Below are 17065 nucleotides of genomic sequence, written 5' to 3'. Positions count from 1 at the left end.
GGACCCTTTGGGAGCACTACAACAACAACCATGACCCCCTGGAAATAAGAACCCAACCTTTGGTATAAGTCTGTACTAGACAGGTTGGCAGTGTTGTAGTGTAGCCAGGCTTATCTCAAGAGGGGACGATATGAGCTTTAGGGGAGTTATGCAGAGATTCACAGTGACAAGTATTCAAATAAACGTACACACAAGATTTCTTGATTAAACACTTAATTATTTACCAGTCAGTTAGAATAGGCCTTTTTCAGAAGGGATCAATATAAAGCACCACACACATACACTCCAAAAATACACACTCTTAGTTATCTAAATCTGCAAATACCATTTGGGATGACTCATAGGCACTACCTACACCCTCAGGTGACTTCAGTAGCCAAGGTGCTGTTGGCATTCATATATCACTGTTGCATTTAGAATATCTTTGGGAGTAGTGTTAGAGAAGAGAGTACAGAATAAAACAAGTATTCATACAGTTATTCTTAAGTAGGTAAGTACTTTCAAAACAACCCCCCATTGCAAAGTCAGTTAACCGTTTCCTGGAAGGAAGGTAAAACGCATAAGCAGAAGAGAGAAGAGTCATTCAGGGAGCCAGGCCAGCCTATGGTAAGTTAGCAAAAGTCAAGGTGAACTAAAGCACTTCTTGCAGGTAAGTAGAAAGTATTTTCCAATATTTAAAAAGTATTTTGTAGAATAGAAGAAATCAAAGAAGGGCCACAAGCTGATTAGGCTTGTGAGGTAAAGAAGCTGATAGCAACTCTACACATGCGACCAAGCAAGTCTCCAATGAGGACAAGTGGTTACACAACAAGAAGTAAGTTCTTAGACTTTACAGTACCTTTAGGTTGAAGAAAAAGTGCAGCAGATGAATTCTGTTACTGTGCAGATCTGCAGATCTCACTGTTCCTGGGCCTCATTTGTGGGGACAAGAGGGAGGACTTCTGGGGACTCCTGCACTGCAATGGGACGGTCACCGCTCTCAACCGGCAAACTTCAAACAAGTGGCACTTCAGTTTTTCAACTCTTTGCGTTTACCGCAAATAGCAACACCGCGGCTCCTGGCTGTCGAGGTGGGCTTTCCGTGCATTTGGGGTCCCGCACTCTGTTGGGGGGGCTCGGTCAGTCCTGCTGCATGGGAGTTCGGAGTATCTTCCTGGAGCTCTTGGCCAGCTTAAAAGCAACGCACACAAACTGGTGTTCCTCTCACTTGCTTTCCGGTTCCAGCAACGACTGCAGTGGAAACTCGACCAGCTTCGAGAGGATGTCCAGGTGGCTTTCTTTGGAGTCGATTGGTCCCACCAACTCAAAGGGAGAAGTCGTCCTTGCAGGGGCTTCTCTGTCGATACGAATTTGGATTTTCAGCACAGCAGCAAGGCTTCACCGGGCAAACCAACGGTCCTAGAGTTGCAGCAGGCGTTCTCTTCAAGTTCTTCGGAATCCTCGACTCTGCCTTCCAAGCCAAAAAGCCTTGCCTTTTATGCAGCTTTCTCCATACATTCCAGCCTAGCTGTCAGTCACCCAGCAGGGTGGCCGTTCTTGCCGCACTGCCAGCCGGCCAATCACCTTAGAGTGCATTCCTGTCACCTAGGAGACTAAGCACAGGGAGTTTCGGGCACCTCCCTTGCTTCCTGCCCCCGCCAGACATCTTGGAGCCAGTGGCTGGCTTCCCTTGTGAATCCCGCCAAGGGCAAAATGAACAAAGGGACCAAACCTGGTTTGGCACGCAGAGTAAATCTCAAGAAGGTCCTTTCCTCAAAGAAATGGCCAAAAAAGAAGGCTGGGCCATTTTGATAAAAATGGCACAAATGGGTGCTTTAACGTGGCTGCGAACGCAGCCCGTGGTAAAATCCCATAAAGATAGTAAAAAGTAAACCACTGCCACCAGCCATTCAGTGAGGAAAGGGCAACATAAAAATGTTACCTGAGAAGCTCGACAAAGGGGCTACTAAGTGTAACCCCTCCAGCACCCTATTGGAAGATTGAGTGTGTTGGGCCTAGAAAGTTACAATTGTAAGGGAGTTTGTCAGACTCCAGAACCAAAAAGAAACCGTGTACAAAATTACATTAAAATACATGAGAGAGTGGGGAAAAGGGTCTCCCTCTCTCCAGGTCAAGAAAATAGAGTCCTCAAAAATCCAGCAAAGTTGCTGGGGTTTTCTAAGGTAGATGGAATTAGCACATTTCTGAGAATTCTCCCTAACAGGCCTTGCATTGCTCCCCGTCCCAGCAGCCAGTGATTTCTCTCCACGTGGACGGGGCTTGATCTAAGTCTGACAGCTGCACTGAACAAGTGTGTACAGCCTTTTTGTTTACATGGAACACCTGTGCTTATACCCTAAAAGAAGGGTTTTAGGCATTGCATGTCGTGCGCCAGAACTTTATTCTTTATGCCTTTAGTATCTGATTGTAGACTGCTCTTGTGTGCTCTGCATTATCGGTGAATGCTGAAAGAGAAAATCCATGCAGCCCCTCTTTGGGTTGTGGGGTTGCACTATTTTTTTTTTCTTTTCTATATCCCTGTTGGCGAAACCGGAATTTGCTGGTGATCCCTAATGACAGGCACACGTGCTTCTGTAAAGATGTTACCCTTGTAGACCTTTCAGCCTTTCATGTGCCCTGTTATTGTCCAGGGGGGGGCTACTGTCCCACTACTGTTAAGTACATCATTTCAAATGGAATCTTCCTCCCAAGAATTTCTCATCTGTGATCTCCAGCGGTTTTAGGATTTTTATTTTGCCACTTATTTGTCCAGCGCGCTGTGGCTCTACTTGGTGCCTCTATGCATACTTTCCCATAACCTAATCTCCTTTTTTCTGGGCATTATGTACACTTTAGTATAGCTTTAACTGTGTCTTGCCTACCAGTAAAGGCTTGGGCTTGAAACCCGGCATGAATTTCTGTTAGGCAAGATTGGATGTAGTAACCCTGTGGGAGACTACACCAGCCTTGTCCTCTTGGCACTAGGGTAACCCAACCTTTGGTGTAGGCCTGTACTACACAAGTTGGTGGTGTGACTGAGCAGCCAGGCCGATCTCAAGAGGGGTCAGTGTGAGCTGTAGGGTTGCAACATAGAGATTCACAGTGACAAGTATTCAAATAACACGTATGCTCGAGGTTTATTCATTTAAATCCTTTTTTTAAATGAGCCTTCTTTAGAAGGGAGCAATATGCAACACTTAAAATACACTCCTTCAGTTCAATAAAGTAAGTAGATATCTTTTTGGGATGGCACACAGATTTTACTATACCCTGAGGTGACTTCAATAGTTAAGACACTGCGGACATTAATATATCACTTTCCACACTAAAATGGTAATACTGAAGTTGTAGCAAAAAGGTTAGGGATGGAAAGAATGGTTAACACTTTTCTCATGCAGGTTAGCACTTTAGAATCCCCCAATGCAATGTAGGTTAACCCTTTCCCAGCTATACAAGCAAGGTATGTATGACTTTTTGGAGGGACAGTTAAATACAAAGTCAGAGGGTAAGAAGAGTCTCTCAGGGATCCAGGTCAGCCAATGTAACTTGAGCAAGTCTATGGGAGTTGAGGAACTTCTTGAAGATTAGCACAAACGTCTTGCACAATGTTGGAGAGTTTTGTTAAAGATAGAAATCACTGTTGGGTCACAAGCTGGGAGGCTTGTGAAGGGCAAAGCTGCAAGCAACTCTGCAAAAGGCAGCAAATTAAAGTCTCAACTAAGAGCAAGCAAGCTACACACAAGAGGTAAGTACCCCGAGTTACAGGACCTTTTAGTCTGAAGAAAAGGTTCCAGCTGGCTTCTGTTACTGTTGTAGTTTCTGCAGATCCTGTTGTTCTTGGGCCTTAGTCGTGGGGGCAAGAGGAAGGACTTCTGGGGACTCTCAGCGGCAGCAATGGGCATACTCCAGATCAGCAGCACTTCACAGTTTCAGCTACTCACAAATGGCACCCCCGCGGTTCTTGGACACCTTGTGGACTTTCCTTGCTTCTGGGGTCCAGCACTCTGAGGTGGCTCAGGCTTGGTTAGTCCTGCTTCAAGGGAGTCCGGAGGATCTTCCTAGAGCTCGGGGTCTGGCTTAAAGGCGATGCACTTGATTCCGGTATTCCTGTCCCCTGGAACTCGGTTCCTGTAGCAGCAAAGCAGTACAGCCAGCAGAGCGAGGGGTTCCAGTCGAGTTAGTCTTGGGCCTGATTTGTCCCACTAACCCAAGGGAAGAATTCGTCCCTGCAGGGCTTCTCTAGTCGATTAGAAATTCAGAACTTCAGCATTGCAGCAGGACTTCACTGTGGAAACCAACAGTCCAGGAGGTTGCAGCAAGCTTCTTCTTCGGTTCCTTCTTCGGTTCCTTCCTCCAGTGGTCGACTCTGCCTTCCTCGCAAAAGACCTCGCCTTTTATACAAGTTTCTCTCATTCATTCGCAGCCTAGCTGTCACTCACACAGCAGGGTAGCTGTCCTCCAAGGACAGCCAGCCAGTCACCTTTAGGTGCATTCATGTAACCAAGGAGACTAAGCACGGAGTTTCGGGAACCTCCCTCGCTCCCTGCCCTGCCAGACACGCTGGAGATAGAGGCGGGCTTCAGCAGTGTACTCCGCCAAAGACAAAGCAAACAAAGGGACTATACCTGGTTTGACGTGCAGAGTAAATCTCAAGAAGGACCTTTCCAACAAGAAATGGCGAAAAAAGACGACGGGGTCATTTTGACAAAATGAGCACCCATGGGTGCTATATTGCTGCTGCGAACGCAGCCTGCGGTAAAAACACAAAATGATTGGAAAAAGTAAACCGCTGCCACTATCCATTAATTGTAGACAGGGTAGCATAAAAATGTTACATGAGAAGGTAGACAAAGAGGATACTAAGTAACCACCCCTCCTAGATGGGAGCTTGGCCATCTGGGTAGTGATACTTCAGCAGTTCGACATTCAAGGAGGTGACATGAGTCAAGACCCCACTGTATAACCCAACTTAAAACCCCCAACTGTGAAACCCTCCCTCCACCCCCCACCAGCAACACCAACCTGCCAGTCACACCCCCCTCCCCCACCACCAGCATATCACACATATGCTCACTTTTGAGGGTGGGAGCGGGGGTCGCTCACCAGGATTCAGTCATCCCAGTAACCCAATCTATTGATAATGTCTCAACTCCCATGCGATCTCAAAGACCACTATATTCCTTGCTCTGAGGATGCACCCTAGCAGTCCTCCGAGAGACCCCCTCTCAGTCATTGTGCATGGGGCCCTCGGAGGGTCTCAAGGAAGGAATGTGTCTCCTCCTGAGTGTGGAAAAACTGCGCACTTCCACCATGTTGAAATCTAAGTTTAGACCGGAACAGCATCGCAGATTTAATGCCTCTCCCAGAGTCTTCTTTTCACATCGATAACATTCTTCCTGGATGATTGTACCTTATCCGAGAAGTCCGGAAAAAGACAGATCTGTGCCTCGTGGTATCTCAAGGTGCCCTTTCCCTGGCACTCTGCAATGGCACTTCCCTGTCACGATAGTTCAGTAAGCGAGCCATCGGCATGCAGGCAGGTGCCCCTGGCATTGGTTTCCTACCACTCAGTATGCAGTGGGCTCTTTCCATGATAAATACCAATGAGAGTTCTTCATCGCCTAGGACCTTCAACAGGTTCCCCACCATTGCCTCCATATTGCGCTGTTCTGCTGCCTCTGGCACTCCTATTATCCTCAGATTATTTTGCCGGGATTCGAGATAGTCTTGTTTCTCAGTCCACTTTCATAGTCCGTCTGAGCTCTGCCAGGTCCCTCACTACAGTATTGGGCCCGTCTTCAACTGTAGATATTCTGACTTGGGCCTCATCCAACCTTTCACCTTTATCCAGTCGGACCTGCATGTCTTAACGATTAGAATATTTGTTTGCACCTGCACGAGCATCGCTTGGGTCCGACATTGTGGCTTGTGAGATTCCTTTCTGAGGACCCTCCTCAATTCCAGATGATTTGGGCAGTCTAGTGGCTTCAAAATGTGGCTTGCTTGACTACTATGCTTTTGACATGGTGCAGCCTACTAGCTTTGAGCAGACCGGTGTGTTAGGGTATGACACCGTCCCTTCTGCTTCCAGTTAATCTGTGTCACTGGTATTCCGCCTCAGCCTGGTGATAGTGGGCCCCAGACTCTCCAACACCCCTCTGGAGTCTAGCTTGGTCCACTGTGAGGTCTAATTGATCTCTAGCCCTTGTTCACCGGTTAAACTTTTTGACACTAGCCGGCAGTATGAACTGTGTGCTGTGGTGCCCACCGCCCGCAGTTTATTCAGGGAGGTTGGACCGCGTCGCAGGTTATCAGCGGTACCGCAAAGCAGGGTGCTCAGTGGGGGCCTCTCCCCCAGGTTGTAGTCTTCCTCTCACCACCTTGCTTGTGCACCCCGTTTGCCGCATCTTCAGGGTTCACCCCGCGTATGGCGCCTCTGTTCCTCACTCTCCATGTGTCCGGACAGTACTGTAAACCGAGCCATGGGGTGAACCACTTGTGTCCCCTAGCCCCTCCGTTCGCGAGGGTTCTGGCAGCTGGGATTCCGCCTTTGCAGGAGGACAGTAATTATGCAGCAGTAGGGTCACTGTACCAGCCATGGTGCAGTTGCGGTTCGCCTGATGGGCCCCTGCAGCCTTTCTGGTTTCCCTTCGAGTTGCCCTCTATGTACAGGGCCAGCGTCAAGTTTCCCCACTGGCACCTGGGGGGAGATTGCAGGCCGCGTCTCCACATCCCTCCAAGTAGCAGCAGCAGCTGCTTTTCTCTGGTCTCTGCAGGAAGCCCCCTCCTTTTTTTTCTTTTTTTTTTTCTTTTTCTCTGTCGTAGTGGGTAAAGGTGGCCAGCTCCACCTGGCCTACGATCCTGCAGATATGGGGGCGCTGTGTGCACAGGACTCACCCCTCACGGCGCGGGATGGCCACGAATGCCTCAACCTCCACCGCGTCTCAGGCTCCCACAGCTTTGATGGCGCTGGTCTGCTGTCCCTCACCGCAGATTCTTTCGTACACCTTTCGCTCTGCTTCCTGGGCACCTCGGGTTTTCAAACTCAGTCCCAAGTATCCACCAGATGTTCACAAAGCTTCCTGAAGATCCCGCGGCTTCTGGCAGCTCACAGGACACAGTCCGGATAAGTTGGGGTTAGATGGGAGCTCATGGGCCTGCGGCCATTTTGACAATTTTAGCTGGGCTCTCTAGCGCCCCCGCCCCCCTGCACTAGTGTTACTGGTCCTGATCTACCGCTCCAAAGAATCTTCTGAGAAGGCGTTTCGGGTAACCTTTCTGACCCAATCCTCCGCCCCGGTGGAATGTGAACAGTTTTTTCCTAAAGATGCTTGACCTCCTCACCAAGGCCCCTGTGGCTCCGGCAGGCTGGCCTTGACAGAAATAGGGACGAAGTTCCCCACCACCTTGAAGCCCTTCTTTCTGGCAACGAGGTCTCAACACCGTCTCTGACTTCGTCCTCGACCACCGATTGGCGTTGCAGGCATCGATACTGTTAGGGGAGTTTTCCTAATGTCTTACTGGCAGTAAAATGTTAGTAAGCGATCCCAGTGGTTTATAGATCCCACACTCTTTAGTATCCGTCTGTACTAGCTCAGGACCTTGGTAGTGTGGAAGGGCGGTCAGGCTAAACTTAAGAGGAAGATGTGAGCTGTAGGTAAGTACTCTGAATCTCAGACATGCACAACAAAGAAGCACTTAAACATATATTTATATAAAATATATATTATATTGACATGAGCAACACTTTAAATACTTTAGACGGTAACGGTAGAACACTTAGAAATACTAGATAATACTCTTCAAAGGGCACTTTCATGTTTGTTCGCGGTTACATTTGTTGCAACGTTAGATTAGAAAGTGAAAAGACAAGGTTATTCTATTATCGGTATTTTCGCACTCATGTGGTTTTCAACAGGTTATACGGTAATGCATTTACTCTGCAAACACACATAGAAAATTCTCTTAGAGGGAGGAAAATAAGTGGTTAATCCAACACGAGCTTAGTTCAAGGTTCTAGAGAAAGTTTCTTCTCCACGCAAGTCTTAAGTCCAAAATCGCAACCCTAGCTAAAAGCAGTTGGGAGAGGGCTTGAAGTCTTGACAAACTGCAAATAATGAGTTCCAGCAGATTTCTTCATCTCTAAAGTTATTGAAGCAGCAAGTTAGCAACTAACAAAGGAGACCTAAAAACGGACTTGAAAAGGGGACACAAGCAGCAGCTTGGGTCAGAGTCAAGAGGGAATTGCCCTGGATACATATGTGCACTCCAACGCTCTCCAGCGACTTCTTGGAATCAGGTAAACAATACCTTTTTCCCCACAGTACCTTGAGTTTGAAGAAAGTGTGTGTGTTGGCTCCTCTGTGATGTAGAAGCTCTGACCTCGACCTCTGTATTCCTTGGTCTGGTGACGAAAGGCAGGACAATGGATGGTGTCTTCCAGCAGCAGTCTCGAGGGGGGACCTGTGTCACGACTTTCAGAAACTTCTTGGTTCACTGTGTGGTTTTGGCGCTTTTTCAGCAGCACCAACAAAAAACACGGATAGCCTGGTCAATCGTCTTCACTTCCTGCAGTCCCACACTCTGTTGAGGGGGTCTGGGTGAGTTGGATTTGATCTCTGGAGTATCCTTACAGGCTCAGCACACATTAAGACGGATTCAGTCTTTCCATGATGATACTCGAAATGGACAGCAGGTCTCCTGGTATTGTTGCTCCACAACTCTGGAAACTCCTAGGACCTCGGGGAGATGGCTAGTTTCAAAGTACATTTTAGGACTGGTTGTTCCCACCAGCCAAAGGGAAGGAGTCGTCCTCTTCGGAGCTCCTCTGTCACATAGAAAACAGGGTCAGGACAGCAGTGGTCGCTTCCTGGTATTGCAAAGTATCTGCAGGCATCTCTGGTAGTCTTCTTCTTTGGTTACTTCTGTTTCCTGTGGTCGACTTGTTTTACACTCCAGAAGCCTCACCTTTTAAACAGTTCCAGCACACACTCCTCTGCAATCTCACCATTTTACAGAAAGGGGCGTTTGGCTGTCAAATCAGGACAACCAGACCCCCTGTGGGAGCTGGTACTATTCAGGCACTCTGGCAGACAAAGGTCAGGGGGGGGGGTGTAAGACGCCTCCCCCCACTTCCTGCCTGCCCAGACACTCTGGAGCCTAGGCGGGGATACCTACTGGTTCCCGCCAAAGGCAAAACACAAACAGACCTCCCCCTCGCCAGTAATGGTGAAAAAAGAAGGGAGGCTCCAAATTGGTACTTGGGTATCCCTATTGTGCACTACCGAGGCTATGGACATTGCCTACGGTATAAAAAATACACAATAGTTGGTAGAACACGTCCACTGCCACCAGCCATAACTAGTTGATTGTGTATGTGATTAGAAAGTTGCAGGAGCAGAGAGAAGGGGGATAATAAGTATCCCTTTGCCACTCCACTGAAGGTGGTGTGTGCCAATCGCTCTGCTATAGTTTTGCGAGAGCAGAACTGTAGTTAACTTAAGGATATACTTAAGGATATAGAAAATAGAATCTTAGAGGACCGTATGGATCCCCAGCAACACTGCCCATAAGGAGCTGTGTGCTGCAGTAGTAAAAGACAGATGCTTTTAAGAGCTATGGAACAGACTCCATAGTACAGGTAGAATACTAAGAATAGCGTTGCAAAAGCTATACTGGCTGATACCCTGGGCTTATCTGCTCAATCCAGGTCCAAGATTCAATTCGAGTTAATAGACAGTGAATGATAGTTCTAAAAGGGAAACCCTGCTACCATTCGCTATAGCATTTGAGGCCCAGTGCTGGAGGTATGGGAGGACCCATCCGCCATTTGCCGTTGACATGGCGTTGGCTAGGAAATCGTCCAACTAGCCGGGATCCAGATTTCCTATCAACTCATTCCTCCCCTTAGAGCTTAGTGCTACAGGCAGCGACCACAAACCTTACGTCATCCACCTTTTCTTCTCTCCCCCCTGACAGTGAGAGGCTGGACGCCTGAAGGGAGTAAGTTTTGTGCCAGTCACACGTCTTGTACCCTGGCAAAGGTTCTCTTTTTGTCCGTAGTGGTCAATGCGGCTGATCAGATCCTTGAGTGGGAGATAAGGGAGTGCTTCCTGTCTATGGTCAATGATGGCAGCAAAGCCTCTCGTCAGTCTTTGCAGTTGTGACAACACATGGCCGATTGTGTTCGCAGATCTGTGGCCACAAGTACAGTGATGAGGCTTCATTCTTGGATGAAGGCGTTGTGCTTCGCTCATTATGTCCAAACCAAGCTTTCCATCTATTTTGATGGACAGAACGTGTTTTGGTTTAAAGCTGATGACGCCCTCCAGATGTTCCATTCATCAAAGGTTACGGCAAAGTCCTTGGATCTGTCCATACAGCAACATCTGCGAGGCGTTGGTAGTTGCGTCCATCAGCTGCCTATGTCCCGCAATGTTGAGGCCAGGCAACACTGCACAGAGTGCAAAGCAGGCGATTCCCAAGGAGAAGGGGGTAGATGTGCCCCGAGAGTGGGAGCACTGACGGCCACTGTCCCCTCAGCACCACAAAGCGCTAAACATAGGAAACGGCTACTGTCTTACTTTGATGAAATGTCCCTCACCCCAGAAGGTGGCTCTAAAACCAACTCCCTGCCCCTGGACCACATCCTCTTGGGGGAGGCAATCCGCTTCTCTGAAACTGCGCAATAGAGCTAGTGCTACTTTTGGAAAGAGGCTTGGGTTGATATTCCACCTATTTTCTGTTGCCAAAGTAGGACGGGGGTTTGTGTCCAATGCTGTATCTGTGGCTACTGAATGTTCCTTCGCTAGGACAAATTCAAGATGGTTATTCTTGCCCAGATCGTGCAAGACCACGATCTGCAGGACTGGTTGGCGTCACTGGATCTTCAAAAGGACTACTTGTGTTTTCGATTAATGGGCACATGGAAAATACCAGAGATTGTGGTCGGCCAGCATCACAACCAGGTTGAAGTCCTGCATTTCTTCCTTTCTTTGTTTCTTAGGGTTATCACCAAGGGGCTAGCAGCGATGGATGCTTGCCTCAAGAGGGATGCTATACATGTCTTTTTCCTACCTGGACGACTCGCTTGCCGAGCTCAGTCCTCAGATCTAGTGTCGGAGCGTGTGCTCCACACATGCACCTTATTGCATTCCCGCCTGTGGACTGACTGGCGAATATCTTTCAGATGGTCAATGTTGTTCAGCCTTTCTGCGCTTAATGGCCTCCTGCATTCTAGTTGTTCTGGAGGCGAGGTTGTTCATGAGATCGCTCTGATGGTTCCTTGTTGGGGAGAATTCTCGTTCTAGAGCTAATTTCCCCTCACTTAGTGAGTCCCCCAGCAGCTTTGCTGGATTTCTGAAGTTTATTTTTTCCACCTGGTAAGAGTGTACATCCTTTTTCCACCCATACCTGTGTTTTTGGCCTATGTGTTTTTACTCATTGTGTGATCTTGGGCACTGGAGCACACCACTCCAGGTGCCCCTGATCTTGTACGGGTTACACAGCACCTTTAGTGTAGTAACCCAGGGTGGTCTTTAAGACTTCCCTCTGACTCCTTTTCGCTGGGGCTGACTACTGCCCCCCAGAGAAAGGTAAAGTTGCCATTTACTTTACATAGTCATTTTTACCACAGACCCAGTCCACCCCATCTTACTTGGAGTACTGGAAAGGGCTAATCTGTATCCCTTTTCTGTCTGTACCTCCCTGAGCATTGTTTCGCTCTTTTAACATTTAGACTTGGCTGGTGGCAGTGGTATCTACCCTAACTTTTCTACCGCGATTATATTAGATAAACATGGTACTGTTCTTGGCTATTAGCCTCGAACATAAACCCGCTTGACCAAATCATCTTTCTTTTGGCTCTGGTTGGGTTTATTCGCCATTTGTTTTTGTTAAAGTCCTTCTTGTGTTTTACTTTGCGCAGCAAACTAGGTTCGCCGCCTTTGTTCACTGTCTTTTGGCGGGCTTCTGCAGAGAAGCCCTCCTCGTGGCGCCTGTGTGTCTAGGTAGACTGAATGTGGGGAAGGGGGTGTAGTCACCCCCTGCACAGGGTATCCTAGGAAACCCAAGTCGCACTTTGCCATTATTGGCTGAGGTGGTTGTCCCGGCTGGACAACCCCCCTGCTGCGGGATTGACAGCCAGCTGTGTGAATGGGGGGTTTTGTGCATTAAAGGCAGGTCTTTTGGGCTAGAAGTCAGTTGCCTCTGGAACTACAAGGAACCGAAGAGAAGCGGAGAGAAAGACGGCTGCTGCAACTACCCCGTCCCGGTGAAGCCCTGCTCTAGTCCTGAGCTATCTACCCTTCGACTAAGAGGAGATCCAGTCCGGAGTCGTCTTCCCTTGAGCCTGGTGGGGATAACCAGCTCATCTTCAGCCAGAGATCTCTGCCGTGGTCGAAATCTCTGCACACTGCTGTAGTGGTCCGGCTAGCCACCTGCTGAGCCTCTCCTGTTTTTAAGGAGCACACCTTTTTCGTTGTTGCTACTGCCGGCTTCATCCCTGTGTGGTGCAGACCCCTTTCAGACGTCGTCCTTCACAATGAAGCTCCAGGAATCGTGGGTCTGCGGGAAACCAACAGGAACAACTGCCAGGGCACCAGCTGCATTGTGGAAATAAGGTACTGTGTTCTACTCGAGGAAACTGGGTGAATCCCTTTTCTTCATCCTCAAGGCTCGTCCTTGTATTCCCTCCTTCTTATAACTTTTGCTTCCGAACATTGACAATATCCAAGTACTTTTGGGCTATGCTGAATCGTGAACTGTCTAACGGTGTGATCTTCGGCACAGGTCTCCGGTGTCACTTAAACCTGGCTCTGACCCTTTGACTTTTGAACTCCTGTTTCTGAGTGTTTCTCGATACTGTCTGCCTAACCTAAATATTGCCTGTGATTTTTGCCTCCAACTCCCTCTGGGTATCTCAGGTGCTAAGTATGCTTTTGCCCCGGTAGCACTTCATGTCACAGAGAAGCGTTTATTGAGTAGACCGAACTGTCAGTGTTCGCAGCTGTATCCGCGGTATCGTGTATTGTTCATAACACCGGTTCATTCAAACACAGGGTACTTACCTTGAGACATACTGTACAAAGTGAATTGGTTAGTTGTAGTATATTTAACTTGTGGCTTTGTTTAAAGTTTAATAGAGGTGTTGTGTTTATAACTGATGGTTTAAAAATAAATGTACTTATATTTTTCACCTGAAACCTTGAGTCAGTGTTTGCTTGAGTCACAGTAATTGTGGTCCATTTGTGTAATCTCTGCTACTGCTAATATACTCTTGAGATAAGTCTGGCTGCTCTGCTACTACTACCACTATAACTTAGTAGTACAGGCTTGTACCAAAGGTAAACTTGTATTGCCACCTGTAGTCTTAATTGTGTGTAGTGGTCCCTAAGGGCACTGCACAGGATTCTGCCTAACATTCCTCCATTCTCCATGGTCGCAATTTCAGGGTGACTTCTACAGATATCTGACAATGTGTCTGGTGATCTTGAATGGTGGGCCGTGGGAGACCACTTGTTGAGAGGCACATTTCGTCAGCACTGACACCACGTGACAGTGGTCACTGTTGCATCTCTGACAGGCTCGATCTCTCGCCTGTCGGATCTGACAGTCTGCAGACTGTGGTCTCCCTTAGAGTCCCAGAAACATATCAGTTTGCTGAAGCTGAGGGAGATCAGGGTGGCCCTTGTCGACTTCATGCCCTCTGAGGCGCAAGACTTTGCTGGTCCTGATGGACAACACAACAGCCATTCATTACCTAAACAAGCGAGGTGGTGTGGGTCCTTGCCGCTATGCAGAAAAGCAATGTGTCTGTGCTTCTGGCCTCCGGAGAACAGCGTCTCTGATGGCTTCTCATCTGGCTGGCCGAAAAAATGACACAAGTGATGCCTTCAGCAGACAGACTTCAGAGGTTCTGGAAGAGATCTTCTCCTTTTGGGGAACTCCTCAAGTAGACCTCTTTGCTTCAAGTGTGAATTGAAGTGCAAGCTGTTCTGCTCCAGGGAATTTCTTCATTGGGGAAACTCTGGGGGACGGGGGTGGGGCGCAGACTGTCGAGTGGACTTTAAACTCCTTGATGCGTTCCCTGGCATTCTGCTAGTTCTCTTGAGATTGCGCCTGTTTGGAACAAAGTTCATCTTAATTACTCAGAACTGGGACCAGAGGATTTGGTATCCGGAGTTGCTGGACATGTCCGATGGCCTTCCTTGGTGCCTTTCGAGGAGAGTGGAATTGCTCTCCCAATCAGAGGGGAGTGTTCTCGGCAGTCTGAAACTTAATGCTTGGCTTCTGATTGGTTGAGCTTAAAGGAGTGGGACTTTTTGGACATCCTTGATGTGCTCGGAGACTGCTAGAAAGTCCATTTATCCCTGGAGATGGTCTATCTTTCATGCATGGTGTCATGAAAAGGTATCTGGACCCTTTATCCTCTCTGTTATCCCATGTTTTGGAAATGTTAACCTGTCCTTGGCCCAAGCAGGCCTGCAGATTGGCAGGGTTAAGGGATGCCTCGCTTGTGTTTTCAAGAGGTCCCGTTCTCCACAATCACAAATGTCATGCACTTCTTGCAGGGCTTGTGTACCACTTTCCTCAAAACCAGCTTGTTTTTCGGAGTTTAATTTAAATTTGGTTTTGGCATTCCTTATGGGAGCTCCACCTGTGTGCCTCCATTCCTGTTGCATTAGATTGCTTATTTTCCTCGTTACCATCACTGGCGAGACTGGTGAGTGAGCACCAGGCATCCTGTTAACCCTCAGTATTTGGTTTTCTCCAAAAGGTAAAGTGATGTTGAGGGAGATCCTCTTTTTTTCTTTAAAAAACATGTCTTGTATTTTCATCTCTCTGAAAAGATCCATCTTCCTGTGTGTTTTGGTCCACCTCATCCTTCGAAGCCTGAGGAACATTTCCATCGGTTGAACCAGAGGGGCTAGGAAAGATGACCAGCTTTTTATTGGTTATGCTTTGGTTTGTACTGGCGGTGCTGTGAGTAAACGGACCATATCAAGGTGGATCATTCTCTGCATCTCAGAATGCTAGGATACTGCTAGTAAGGAGGACCCTGAAGACATCTGACACCTGCCACCATGGGGTAGGCTGCCACCTTGGCTCTGCATCGCCTAGTGCCATTTTGGTTGTTTGTTAAGCAGGTACGTGGGCATACTTACACATGTTTAGTAAGTATTACTGCTTGGATTCAATGTCTTTTCAGGACGCTTGTTTTGGCAGAGCTGTTGGAAACTTCTGGCTTAGTTGGTGTCCTTGCTACCCTCCCTCCAAGCTGCAATACTGCTTTGGAAAACTATTTTAGTTGAGGAGTCTTGGAGGAAGGTGTCCATTAGACTAACAAATTAATTACTGCTGTGATCTTCTTATCACAGATTCCTCATCACCCTACATACTGCCCTGCTTGAAATGGCTAGTACACATCAGTTCTATGGTAGTGCCAGGGAAAAATGGTGGAACTGAGGTCCTGGGGCGTTGCCCTTCATAGTGTCTGACGTGTAGACACATCGTGTGGAGCCGCGATGAGTTCCCTGGCAGTTTAAAAGTTTCCAAAGAGAAGCTGGTGCTGGGATGAGGAATCAGTGGGAAGAACATCCATCAGAAAGAACCTTACCAAGAGGTAAGTTATTTAATATTTTTTCTGATCCGTCCAATGCACATTATGTACGAAGGATAGTCATTGGCAACTCCCATTACCAGTTCTGCGTTTTGCTCTTCACTCACCTGCACCCAGAGGGTCTTCAACTGTTGGTGGTGTTTGGCAGCCAGTATCAGGATGGGAAGAATTTGTTTTTCCATACCTGGACGACTGGCTGATCAGAGCTAAGTCTGTGGCAGACTCTGGACCATCTAGATCGCACCTGCTACCTCCTCCACATAATGGGCTTGTCCCTCTACTTCAAGAAGTCTGAAGTGACTGCCTCCAGTTCATCAGACAGTTCTGTATTCTCCCTCGGAAAAGGCTTTTCCTCCCGAGTGGATGGTCACCAGATTTGAAAATGCTCAATACCTCTCGGCCCTCAACTTTATACAGTTGTTGGATCTCGTGGCATCCTGCTTTTTCCTGGTGTTAGAGGCCAGGTTGAGAATGAGATCGCTCCAGTGGGCCCTCAGATTCCAATGGTAGCAGTTCTCCAGCAACCTGATGGACTTGATCCCCGTTGCAAATAGTCACACCGGATCTCTTGTGGTGCACTTGCACAGAGAATTTGATGGCGGGGTACCATTTTGGCAACCATGACCAGAGGCGACTGCAATTATTGACGCAACACTGAAAGGATTGGGTTCTCACCTTAACAAGTTGATGGTGAGTGGACTGAGGTCCTTGGAGGAGACAAAATTGCACATAGCTCTGTTACATCCAAGTGCGATCACAGTGGCGCTGATGGCCACCTCGCCCTCCATACAGGGGAAGACTGCCCTGATCACCACAGACAACACAATGGCCATGCATCAAATCGAGAGGTGTTGTAGGGTCACTCCCCCTGTGCAGAGTTGCGATGCAGTCCTGATTCTGGGGGTTGAAGAACAAGATCTACTTGTCAGCAATTCACCTGGCCGGGATGGAGCACACAGCGCTGGACGTCTTGAACAGACATGCCTCAGTAGACCACAAATGATAGCTGTGCCAGAAAGTCCTCCTAGAGATCTTTGCCCTCTTGAGAACCACTCTAGTGGAAGTGTTGCATCCAGTGTCAAAGGGACGTGCAAACTCTTCTGCTCCTAGAAATTTCCCTGAGTGGGGGACTCATTCGGCATGGACTGGAACTTCCTACTTCACGCGTTTTTCACCGATTCCAGTAATCCCCCAAGTGATTAGAATGTTGAAGCGGTATGGAGTAACCATGATCCGAATTGTCCTGGATTGGGCCAAGAGAACCTAGTATCTGGACCGTCTGGACATTGCCATATGTCCTCCACAGTATCTTCCCTAGAGAACAGACCTTCTGTCCCAAGAAATGGGTCTCGTTCTTCAGCTGAGCCTAGGTCTGCTCAACCTGCACGCCTGGGTTCTGAAAGGCTGATATGTAGCGACTGGGACCTATCGGAAGACGTGATTGAGGTTTTGCTTTCTGCCAGTAGA

At 48.1% G+C, this 17065-nt stretch overlaps 1 protein-coding gene across 5 annotated transcripts in view; it reads left to right on the top strand.

Annotated features, from left to right (window-relative positions):
* Positions 1–17065, top strand: part of HUWE1 (HECT, UBA and WWE domain containing E3 ubiquitin protein ligase 1) — a 2445223-nt gene that overhangs the window by 1242055 nt on the left and 1186103 nt on the right. The gene's annotated exons all lie outside the window — the stretch shown is intronic.

This window comes from Ambystoma mexicanum, chromosome 2p (genome assembly GCF_040938575.1).
Source record: "Ambystoma mexicanum isolate Mex_15411 chromosome 2p, UKY_AmexF1_1, whole genome shotgun sequence".
Lineage (NCBI taxonomy): Eukaryota > Metazoa > Chordata > Amphibia > Caudata > Ambystomatidae > Ambystoma > Ambystoma mexicanum.
This window is presented reverse-complemented; position numbering and strand designations above follow the sequence as displayed.